At 38.2% G+C, this 8,736-nt stretch overlaps 1 long non-coding RNA gene across 1 annotated transcript; it reads left to right on the top strand.

Moving 5' to 3' along the window:
* Positions 1–5,153: 5,153 nt before the first annotated feature.
* Positions 5,154–6,795, top strand: LOC138891791 (uncharacterized). The gene is made up of 3 exons (XR_011408118.1): positions 5,154–5,293; positions 5,949–6,001; positions 6,579–6,795. It is a non-coding gene; the product is annotated as an uncharacterized lncRNA (long non-coding RNA).
* Positions 6,796–8,736: the final 1,941 nt, after the last annotated feature.

Below are 8,736 nucleotides of genomic sequence, written 5' to 3'. Positions count from 1 at the left end.
TTCAGCCATAATTTCTTTGGTTGAGGATTGCCCCACCTTCTCTATATTCTCGGGGAGATTTCTTTCCTTCCTCAACTGTCGCAGTTGTTTCACGATTCCTGGTTCGTATGGTAGCAATTCTTTCCCAGAAGATCGAGTCATGCACCAATCTAACTTGTAGCCTGCGCACAGTTAAAAGGCACCAACGTAAAACGAAAAAAGTAAAATAAAATAAAATAAAATAAAATAAAATTAAAAATTCCTGAATTAGCACTACAGACTATTTCAAACACTATTGATCGCCAATCCCCATCAACGGCGCCAAAATTTGACGAGAGCAAAACACACACTTAAATATGTTCGCTAGTCGAATATAGTATAATATAATATTGTATCCACATGAATTGGAGTTAAACAGTATTTTCGTAGTTTATAGCTTGGTTGCTATACAAGATGATCAACAGTTGAGAATTATGTGATTAAAACTAAAATTAACTAAGAATCTACAGCTAATTGACTATGACAATCGCAACGAAAGTAAGCAAGGAAGATCTCAATGGGAGAAAATAGGGTTTGATTGGATAGGTGCAAGATAATTGTCTGGGATTTAACTCTAGTTGATTCACTTCTAATGTTCAAGTGAGTCTCTCGAATTCACTCAATTATTAGTTCAAACGTTTAGTAGAACCTCTATCGTTTGGTGAAGATATGCAAGAGTTCGTAGTGGATTGGTCTTTAGGAGAACCTCTATCGATTATCCTCCTAACTAGGTCAAAACAATAATTCAACTAGACTCTTTCAGTTACTAAGAAGAATTAATGAATTCAACCAACAAGATAATGCAAAGATATCACGAGTATTCCTCTCTCGATTACATGAACATGTGAATATAGATGCAGCAATTAAAACACCCAAAACGATTCAATGCATAAAAACTAGAGATAATATCCACAAACAAATATCAATACACCAAATCCATCAATCCCTAAAGAGAACTACTCCATAGATATGGTGTAATTCATCAAAAATATAAAGAAAGGCATAAAACGATCCAAACTCTTGTCTTGAGTGAGCATTGAATGATGAATTCCTTGTGATTTCGCTTCTCCACCTCCTCCTTAGCTTCCTTAGGTCTTAGAAGTGTCCAAAGTCCTAAAAATAATGTTTTTATATGTATTATACCAAGTAGGGTTGGGCCCAAACGAAACCACCTTTTTCTACGCGAATTAGGACAATTACTCTGTAAAATTTGTACAGGAGCGCCGCATGGGGCGTCGCGCCAGGCAGGGCATTAGTGGGATGTCCAGAGAGTTAAAATATGCCAGCAGCCAGATAATGTACAGGCGCGGCGTGCCACGTGCCTCCCTACGCACCGCGGTTGTACACTTTTCTCATAGTTCGGCTTTTTGCTTCGATTTTGATATCTAGACGTGGTATTCGACCCCCGAACGTGATCCCGGCTTAATCCCTTGGGCTTTACCCAGACTTCAAAGCTCAAAATAGCTCAAATTAGATCCATAACATTTACATAGCTCAGAATTCTCCTACAAGGCATAAAATACACAATTAGTGTAGAACACTAGCGATTAAAGCTCAAACTCAATTAAAGTGCAGTAAATTAGAGTGCAATAAGCGACTAAAAGACGAGATTATAGCCTGCCATCAAGCAACTCAAAACTCAACCCGAACATACAGCCAAGTCAGAAATCACCTTAGAACCTATAGGAACCTTCAAATCCCGGTTCTGAGGTCATTTACCAAAGAGTCAAATATTTGTAAACTCTTCCAACTTAAAGCTTTCAATTTGAGAATCATTCTTTCAAATCAATCTCGAACCTCTCGAACATCGAAACCAACCTTACTCACGAATCATAATGCATCATATGAAGCTACTCAAAGTCTCAAACCGCCGAACGGAATGCTAAAGCTCAAAATGACCATTCGGATTGTTAAATTCTCCCTTATTTAAACATATGTTCATCCTCGAATGTGCCAAAAGTTGTTGAAAACCATTAAATACTCCTAATACACACACCTATGGCACCTCAATCCATATAAGTACATTAACAGACCCCCTGACGGGATATTCTTCCTTCGACCTTTGCCCCCAAGACTTAGAACCAAATTCCAACATCCGGAATTTCCCTAAAAGATTCGATTCTGGTCCCCACAAGGTACATCAAGTCATAAATTTACTCCTGAGATATAACCACATGATGTGCCCCATAACCCATATGTCGTTAACTATATCTTCTGCCCGCAATAGCTGCTCCTTACCAAATCCGGTACAAATAATATACCCCATACCAAATAAGACCTTGTTAAACCTTTGCAACACTACTAATGATGAAATAAATGTGTAGAAACTTCCAACCACCTATCATAACTACAATTCATGGAGTTCTCTCGCCTGACAAGAACTTATTACCAAATTCTAAGATAACTAATGGTATCCTTTTTCTAAACATACCTTATCCAAATCTGATTGCATTAATTCTAGGTCCAGTAACCTCGTCTCACCTAGTACAAGCTGCTTGACCGACAGGCCACATCAAATACCATCTAGAATCTCATACGACATGATTTATGCACCAAATAAGTAACAACTCGAATATGACCAATAATGGAAAGGGAACCCAAGTACGAGAACTATGAATTTCCCACAAAGGAGAATCAAACGACATGAAATAATTACAAGGAATCGTACCCAGCATAATACCATTGAGGTATGCAACTCGATCCCGTGGCATCCTCGTGGGAATTCCCATCGAGCTATAAAACACATACTCATCAAAGACATATGTATCAACAAAAAGCATTCAAAGTGTATAAAAATAACCCTGGGGAGACGAATAGCATAATGTGCTACGAAAAATAAAAGACAATCACTATTACGGTGCAATGAGAAAATCGACATCTCAAGAGCTATCTCGCTTGCATATATCGCCATAAGGCCTAAACAATGTCACCACATGCCTGTGAATAATCAAGTAGTCTCTAAACCTCAAGAATACCGGAATCTCTATACCTAACCTATAGCTCTCCCACTTAAATGACTCATATTAAATGCATACACAATCACCTTAGGAGAAACAATACCATAAAATCTTCCGCACCAAGTAGCAAAACATGTACATTAACAGTTGCCAACCATGCGATCTATGTAGTACTAGTCAATCATACGCACATCAATACACAATGTATTTTCTACAACACTCATCATTCTTAGGGTATATAAGACAATGCTAGTATTCTCTTAAACATCTTAAATCTTTTATGTTGTCTAGAACTCATGTCCTTCCTTCCAAAACTGATCCGTGAGCTTGGCCATTAAATCCCGGTGCCTCACAACATACAGCATCTATCATGCTATAATATGAAAATACGATAATACTGTTATTAATTCTTAATCATAAGTAGAATAAGCACTCCATTGGTCAAAACCTTTTAATTAACTCATTTCAAGAAAAAATCATGACACGGAACAAAATCTCCATGATCGTGGAAGACATCAACCCCAACTCATGGTCGAGACCGCCATAAACTCCTCGAAATCCCTTGCACATAACCAAGCCATCAGAACTGAATCACAATAAATTAACCAAGTCACATAGATTTCCAACCCAAAAGGTATTGCCACAAAAACACCCGTAAAGACCTATCATACCCAAGGAACTGATCATCTTCATTACCATGATGATCCAAGCCAAAGCTAAACTGACCTAACTTATTCAAATTCCTCTTGACTTGCCTTCAATATAACGCTCTGCTTACCCAACACACTATGTCCCTCAATCAAAATTCATGCCAATTGATCCCAACATGAAACCACGTTGTCCTAAGACCCATAAGCCACTTTATTCCCTCTCCTACACCCAATAGCACCTCAAACTGAAATGCCTGCTCAGAAGAGACCTTCTATGAATTTGATGCTGTTTCTTTTATCTCTCAACCTGGCATCGCAGAACTGAAGATGATTCAGAAATACTCCAAGCCTCTTTTCACATATCCGATGCAAATCTCAATCCTTAGCCTCACACAAATTCGCAAATTCTTACATACCACATCTTGGATCTTGAACCCACTAAAACTATCCTCGAGAATTACCCACTATGACCTAGTCCCAAATACATAGCCAAACAAGCCGAACAGCTGGTGATCCGTTAGAACATGAATACCTAAAGAAGGGTAACCAAGCGAACCCTTCCCATTACATGATACATCCACCATGGACTATAAAGCATGAGTCATTCCGCAATCTCCATAAACCAGTAAAGTAAAATATAGCACGCATCTAGCAAGATCCTTGCTCACATAATCCTTAATATCATAACTACACCAACACATGAACATGTGACCCAATCATTGATAGTAGGCTCCCTAACTTGGCTTTAAACCATAATCGTGTAGCCTAAGGACCCACAATGACTTCTCCTCCAAGATGCCATAATCTCACACCATTATTCAGTCGCATATTTCTCATATGCTCACGTTCCACTAATGATACCACATCCAAAATTATCAACCATAAATTCACACTCGGCATTAAGTCAGTCGCACCATCTCCCTCGAGTGATCCAAACCCACATCGTAGTACATGCATCCCATTGGATAAAAGGTAAACCTCATTGTTACACCCCGTATTTTCGTACGTGAAAGTACGCCGTAAGTTAATTGATGTAAGATCACAAATGAGATTATCTTTGAAAGTATATAAAGTGATCTAATTATATTACATCCCGTATTTGCATTCAACGTACAAACGACTAGGTTGAGGACGAATGCACTTAAATGTGAGAAAGGATATTTTGGACAAATAAAAATGAGCTGCTTGCTTTCCCAACGTGCCTGCTTCACCAACTTACTTTCCGTCCTACTAGCTTGAGATACTTAACACATGTTGTGACTATTAAATGAGGGTAATATACGTGTCTAAGTGAATAAGGGCAGCACGTGACACCTATTTATTAACCAAGCAGGTGACAAGTAGGTGTGTCACCTACTTGCTAAAAGGGAAGGCCCAAATTAGTCCACCTAAATGGACATGTGTAGGTTAGCCAAGAGGGACCTTTTAGGGGTTGCATCAAGTCATATATCCTCATAATATCCAAGTAGTAGAAACATAAAGAGATCCACGAAATTCTCTCCAAAATTGACCTACTCCCAACTCTCAAGAAGTTGTGGATAATCTTCTTCTTCTTTCAATTCAAGTTCGAGGGTAATCTCCAATCTTGAATGATCTGATTTGAAGCAAGTTAATGTCCATCAAGGGCAATATACTACCATTGTTTCATCCATATAAGATCTGATATAGGTAAGAAAATCCTCCCTCCTTCATATATTTGAGTTTATCTAAGTTCTAGCTAGGATGTTTGGTGAAAGACGTGTGAAGTAGGGGCTGGAAATTGAGTTGAAGTTGTTGTGGTGTTTGGACTGTTTGGAGTAGTTTCATATTATTATATGTCAGTCACATAAGATTATTGTCTTGTACTTGTTGTGTTTAATCTTATTGGTGCCTTAACTAAGTTGTGGGAGTAAGAATTGATGAAGTAATAATCTGAAAATCAATTTTTAGTTGTTGTAATTTATGGACTGTTAGGAGTTCGTTTTTATGTGGTGTTGTGGCTTAAAAATAAGTATGTATAACCTGAGTATATTGTGGTTGTCATTATTGAAGTGTATTCAAGTTTTAGCTAAGTTATAGGGATGGAAAAGCGCAAAGTAGCACTTGGTTGTTTTATGAGATTGTGTGGACTATTTTGGTGATGTATTGCGATGGATATAAAGTTGGATATTGATGTAATATGTTTGTTGATATTTTGGACATGTTGGTCTTGTTTGTGTATTTGAGGAAAGTGAAAAGAATAAGGGGAGGTGCTATCCAAAATTTTGTAGATGAGCTAGTTGCATATTTGTGTTGAGTTCTAGCTTCCGTAAGCTTAACAATGGTCCCTTATTGTTTGTTGTAGATTGAAGTACTAACGGGCTGAACCGACATCGTGTGGTTAGGTAAACGACAAAGGTATGTTAAGGCTAACCCTTCTTTACTTTTGGCATGATCCATATGATAAAAACAAAACGAGCAAACGCACAACTTTCATAAATAGCTTTATTCATAGAAGTACTAGGAGTGCCTATGCTCTTGATTCCCCATGTGTCCTATTATTATATTATCTGTTCACGGGTCTTAGAAAAATACGTAAGTTGATAAAGTTTATCCGAGAGATATTATTGACTTACTTTATTATGCATTGCATTTATTTATACATGTACATTGACCCATGACCAGATGGCGTTATATACACGTATATTATATATATATATGGGATATGGGGAAAGGTTACGGCGTTATATACGGACCACCACCTGATCAGCTGGTATATGTTGATGGTTTGCTGATGTTATGTACTCATATACCTATCCATGGTATGACATTTACATGCATATGCATGATATTATAAATGTTTCATGATTTATGGAGATGTTCAGACATACATGTTGAGTTCTTTACACCATGTTTCTCTCATGCCTTACATACTCGGTACTTTATTTGTACTCATGTCCCTTTTGCCTGGGGATACTGCGTTTCATGCCCAAAGGTCTCGATAGATAGGTTGACAGTTCTCCTTATAGGCTATCAGCTCAACGGAAGGTGTTGGTGCACTCCACTTGCTCCGGAGTTTCCTATTCGGTCAGTATGATTTGGACATGTATTGATTGGTATGGTGGGGCCCTATCCCGACCTTTATGACATTTATGTACTCTTAGAGGCTTGTAGATAGATGTCATGTATATCGATACTTGTATATCTTTATCGACCTATGTTTTGGGCGTACAAATGATCATGTTGGCCGTATAGGCCCGTATGTCACGTGTATAAGTCTCTATATCATGTTGGGTCATCCTATGTCTAGTATTCCCTTATGATTTATTCCAGTTATCTCTTGATGGCCCTTCCGACCCATTTACCTATGATGTTGTGATAATAAAGATATGTTACGTTGGTACTTGGTTGAGTAAGGCACCGGGTGCCCGTCGCGGCCATCCGATTTGGGTCGTGACAAAAGTGGTATCAGAGCAATTCTGTCCTAGGGAGTCTACAATTTGTGTCTGGTAGAGTCTTGTTTATGGGTGTGTTGTGCATCACACTTATAATCAGGAGGCTACAGGGCATTTAGGATTGTCACTCTTTCTTTTTACTCTAGATCGTGTTGTAGAGCTCAGTTGTAAGAATTCAAACTCCTAAATTCTATTTTATTCGTAATACAATGATACCTATATCTAGAAAGACGGGTGGTAAGAGATTGATTGTGGTTGTGGAAGAGTTGCGTCAGAGGAACTCGATTTTGCATCAAGCTTTAGATAAGTAAATGTGACGTCTTCAGTAGATCATATGTGTACTAAGACGTGTAAGATTCTTGATGAAGAAGGGTACGAGGTACCTAATCAGTGAATATTACCAGTATTTACAATTCAGACAGAGAAATATAAGCATTTTGAGTTACCTTCAATTGTAATAGAGGTATGTACAATTGGCACACCCATCTCAGTTATTCTCCATGGGAGCCAACATATATAGTTTAAGAGAAGGACGGGATATCAGGATCAAGGTGGGGGATAGAGTAACCCAAAATGGTGGATCGATTGTTAGCGTTAACTGACATTTCTGAAGGATTTTATAATAGTCGACATCATAAGAATTTCAGAGATAGCGTTCCGGCAATAATAGAATGGACAACAAAAGAATTACCTTTAAAGTTCATTCAGGAAGACGCTTCCCTAGAGCAAGCGCTGTGACCAGAGTTAAGCTTAAGGGACTTAGTGTGCCACTTACACTAGTTGTCACCCTCATGAGTAAGAAATTTCGTTATCCTTGATATAGAAGGATTACCGCAAGGCGAGTAAGAGTCAGTGAATATGTGAAAAGACGCCAAAGATGAAGAGAGGGGGAAAGATGGTGTGATATGGTATTAAGTAAGAGTTATATGGTTCAGGGAACTATGGAATAGTAAAGGAAGAATGCGATAAAAATGAGAAAGGGATGAGATTGCAGTTATTCAAATACCACAGATAGGTTACGACTCCAGAACATAACGCAAGCACGATGGCAGGGAGGGGCAGTAAAGGTTCCCGACCAGGATGTTATTGATAAATAAGTACGAATGAATACTTGATACATAAGGAGCCAGTGTAAGAGGTAAGTTAAGACAAAAGACATATCCCAAGAGAGATTACGCTAAATATAGATATGAGAATGGACCAACGAGTAGTTAAAGTAGTTGATTCAGGAAGAGCCTAGTTATGGCTAGACAAGAGGATACAAACAAATTAGCAGATCGTGCAAGTTAAACATAGTGAAACCCAATATGGCGAATTCAGTCTCGCAGTTATGACATTGTAATCCTTGAGAAATATTCAGATAGGAGTTGGGGTAGTTAAAGATACCGTATTGGTGTTACGAAAATAAAAGAGAGTGCCACTGGGAAGACAGTCGAAATATCAGTTCAGAAGCAACCCTACAAGCATAAGGGCGTGGAGATAAGTAACTAAGGATAATTATAGGTGAGGAAGAACATCAAAATATTCCATCGAGTATATGATGTAATAAGCTCGCAGCTTTACACGAGTCAAAAGTTCCTCCCTAATTAATACAATGAAAGACTAGTTGAGGAAATAAGGAAGAAGGCTTCAAGCTAAGCATAGTAACTTGAAGAAGAAATGGTCAATGTAAAAACAATAAATGGTCATGTAAATACA

The sequence above is a fragment of the Nicotiana tomentosiformis genome, chromosome 5, assembly GCF_000390325.3.
Source record: "Nicotiana tomentosiformis chromosome 5, ASM39032v3, whole genome shotgun sequence".
NCBI lineage: Eukaryota > Viridiplantae > Streptophyta > Magnoliopsida > Solanales > Solanaceae > Nicotiana > Nicotiana tomentosiformis.
Note: the sequence above shows the minus strand (reverse complement) of the source record. Positions and strands in the feature narration are given on the sequence as shown.